Consider the following 4160-nt stretch of genomic DNA (forward strand, 5'->3'; position numbering starts at 1 on the left):
TGGGGGAGAGATAGAGAGAGAGAAAGAGAGAGAAGCCAGAGAAGGAAAGTAGGGAGAAAGTGATGATGTCTTCATGACTGATTTACCTGCTGAAGGCCGGTGAGCTGTAAAGCTGAGTTTATGGATTTGTGACCCAACCCACTCATATTGTGGTATAGTAGATGGATGTTGTTGCCTGGAAGAGTTAGGAATAAAAGGCTGAGGTTTGCATAGTGAGGATTATTCAGATTTACTGATTACTGAAATCAAGAAAACTTTTCATCTTTTAATTTAGTTGTAAACTGTTCAACTTTTTAATTTTTAAGTTTTTTTAAAAGCTAATCACCAGGAGTACATTATTCTCACTATAGAGTGCCAGCATAATTTTGTATTATGGCAAAAAAGTGTGTCAAGGATATGGTTAAATAAATTTGATACTTAATATTTTGTGAGATCTTGGGGAAGCATTCTTAACTTATAAACTTCCATTAGGTTTCATTAAATGTAAATAAATAGAATGTCCTGTCAAGAAGGCAGAACACAGGATTAACACAGATATCAAGCTATAAAATCACCTGTTTCTTAAATACATATCATCATGTAACAAAGCACTTGCTTTGAAAAAAAAAAAAAAACACTCCCAGGGTTTGGGGTAGAGCCCAGTGCTTAAATTCTTGCCTAGCTTCCCTCGAACTGTGGGTTTGATCCCAAGCACCACATACACAGAAACCACTCCAAAACACTGATTTAATAAGTTGTTTATAATCACAGCTCAAGAGAGGTTTCAAAATAAGGCATTAATACAATTGGTTACAATGCACACAGATGTCCACAATTCGTACATCAGTTCAGATAATTCATACCTACAGCCTGGATGCTGCTTACTTAGGTTGTTGGACTAAAGACTAGAATTTTCACTTAAACTGTTAGATTCAGTGGCATATTTTCTGCATTGTGCTTATCTGCCATCTCTAGTAATCCTTAGGTTTATTATCCTAAATTGGCTCATTATCAAGCAAGGCAAAATGTAATACTGGGTTATCCATGATGTACATCTGTGTTTAATCACACATAGTAGCATCAGGTGATCTTTTTGGAATACAAATAGTGAGCTCTTCTCTCTTACTCCATTGAAGGTTTCATCAAGAGATGAAGGAGATCGAGAGGAAGGACTGAAAAAAAAAACCCTTTCTGGTCTCAGGATGGAAATTCCCCATTCAAAATATGGCTCTGGGGCTGGAGTAGTGGCTCAGGTGCTAGAACCTGCCTAGCACAAAAATGTCATGAGCACAAACCTAGTACCGCCAAAAAAAAAAACAAAAACAAAAACAGGTATATGGCTCTGAGTACTGAGTGTGTAGTTCAGTGTTAGAGCATCTGAATAACATGTGAAAAAGACCCTGGGTCCAAAAAAAAAAAAAAGAATTAAACAGAAAACTATATGCCTGGGCTAAAGGTGTAGCTCAGAGCTAAAACACTTCCTTAGCATGCATGAGGCCCTAGTTTGTCCCCACAAACAACAAACAAACAAAAACTCAAGTAGCTTAATGGCATTAGGGGTAATTTTATAGGACTTTGGTTTGGTGCTGGAGATTGAAACCAGGAAGCATGTGTTCTGAAACTGAGATATAACCCCAGCTCCAAATGGCTTCTTTTTAAACTAATCTAAATGCTGTAAGTTCATGAGAGGTAGGGAAAGGAAGATTGTAGCTGCAATAAAGCCCAAAAGTCATAATACTCAGTCAAAATCCTCCTAAAGCCTTCCTTTTAAAATCTGTATTTGGGGCTGGAGGTATGGCTCAAGTAGTAAGGTGTTGTCTGGCAAGTATAAAACCCTGAGTTCAAACCCCAGTCCATCAAAAAACAAGCAAACAAAAACAAAAGGAAGAAAAAACATAGTGATGTAGGCTTTTGGGGATTGCCTTATGTGGTGTTTCCTCCTTATTGCAATAATTCAACATGTTAGAGATTCAACTCTCCACACTGAGCAGACTGGAGCTACATGACCTCATGTGGTCCAAACTGATCAATAAAGTCATGAAAAGCATGTGGCCTATGGCAATTCTTTTTTTTAAAATTTTTTTGGTGGTACTGCAGTGTGAACTCACAGCCTTCACTTTGCATTTTCTAGAAAACTGCTCAACCACTTGAGCCACTCTACCTGCCCATTTTTATTGCTAATTTTTGAGATACAGTCTCACTTTACGCCAAAGCTGACATAGACCATAATATTCCTATTTGTGCTTCCCTGCATAGCTAGGATGACAGGTACACATCTCCACTCCCATCTGTTGTTAAGATGGGGTCTCATGGGCTTTTTTGCCCATGCTGGCCTAGAACCTTGATCCTCCTGATCTCTAGCTACTCAAATGGCCTGGGCCACTGAGCTTGGAGGGGAAATTCTTACTGAATTAGGCATCCCTGGGACTGTCTTCCTTTCTGAGACTACGCAAGTCTCATCATTTTGTTAGGCTTAAGTAAAATAACTAGATAAGATTCTTTCATCAACAAAAATAAAATGCTAGATGATTTTCCTCTATTCAAAAATGTTTACCTCCACTGAGAAATTTATGCATGTATTTTATTTTTGGTGCTGAGTTTTGAACCCAGGGCTTCACAATGCTAAGCCTGTGCTCCCCCACTGAGCTATTTAAAGACTAATAGTCATACACAAATCACTAACAGCTGACATTCCCACACTCATTCAGGTTTAGAATGATGGGCACATTCATCAAATTCACAGACATTAAAAGACACAGAAGTCTCTGAAGACAGAATACACCCTTACAAAATCATTGCATCTCATTAGGGCAAGCTGCCCATTTTCACATGGTGCCACCTCATGGAGTAAATGCCTGGCCTTTGGAATTGTAAAAGGCACCAGAATAATGGCTTCACCTTGCTGAGCCTGGTCTCCTTGGAAATCAAAAAATTTCCAAGCCTGCCACAGGCTTCAGAGGCTTCCTGAGAGCAGATTCACTTTATGTGAGGGCTGTGTTCTTAAACAGTGAGAATTGACTTTAGATGAAATCACTTTACACTCCATTAGATATTGAGATTACATAAGTAGTTCTATAAAATATTCTCAGCTAGCTGTGGTGGTACACACCTGTAATTCTTGCACTCAGGAGGTTGTTGGAGGCAGATCATGAGTTTGAGGCCAGCCTGAGTTACATCTTGAGACCCTGTCTAAAATAAGGACAAAGATAATTAGTTTAATTAAGATAAAGCCTCTGTAGTGCCACATCTTACTTTATTTCTAAGTTTAAAACACAGTATCTCACCTTTTATTTGCCTTTTTTTTTCTTCCTTCAAACATTATCTTCTTGACCTTTCATAGGGGGTGCTTTGGCCCATTTAATCCTTTGTCTAGTGCCATGTTGTGTATTTGGCATCATCCTTAACTTCTACACCCAGTAAATTCCAGTAGCACTGTTCACTAAGTGGTGTAACAGAAAATGTCTCCCAGGGGAGGTCATGTCCCAGATGAGAATAACTGCTTAACTAAGAAGTGACAATAGACCAGGATCATCTACCACAGGAAAATGACAGCTATAGACATTTCACATTGGTAACACTTCCATTTTAACTGTCCTTTTACACTCTGTTGAGTCTCTCACTTACTAACAGTTGTGGCACAGACTGTTAGATGTTAGTAACAAACCTGCCTTTTCCTTCTGGGCCCACAAATAAACTGTATTTTCCAGTCTTTCTCAAAGAAGTTATAGCCTGTGACTATTTTCTAACCAATAAGTGAAATGGTCACTTCCACACTGAGCTCCTAAAACCTCTGAAACTTGACTCTCTCCAAGTTCCTTCTACATTCTTGGAAGGCTTATGTTGGAAATGACAGAACCACCTGGTGGAAGGGGGTCTGGCTCCCATAACTGCTAACTGGAGGTGCAGCAGTTGAATAGATATACCCTTCTTGAACATGAAAATAAAAAGAAGTATTTTGTACCAGGTTTATACTACTGAGACTGTGGGGTTCAGCTAATGTGGCAGCTACTGTTTTTCCTCACCTGCCCTCTACTTTCTACTTCTGTCCTCACAGTGAATGCTCCTTTATCCTCACTCTCTTTATTATTCATGCTTTTATTAGGTACTGGGGTTTGGACTTAAGGCCTCATTTTTACTAGGCAGGCACTCTACCACTTCAGTCACCCCACCATTCCTGCTTT

The sequence above is a fragment of the Castor canadensis genome, chromosome 5, assembly GCF_047511655.1.
Source record: "Castor canadensis chromosome 5, mCasCan1.hap1v2, whole genome shotgun sequence".
Lineage (NCBI taxonomy): Eukaryota > Metazoa > Chordata > Mammalia > Rodentia > Castoridae > Castor > Castor canadensis.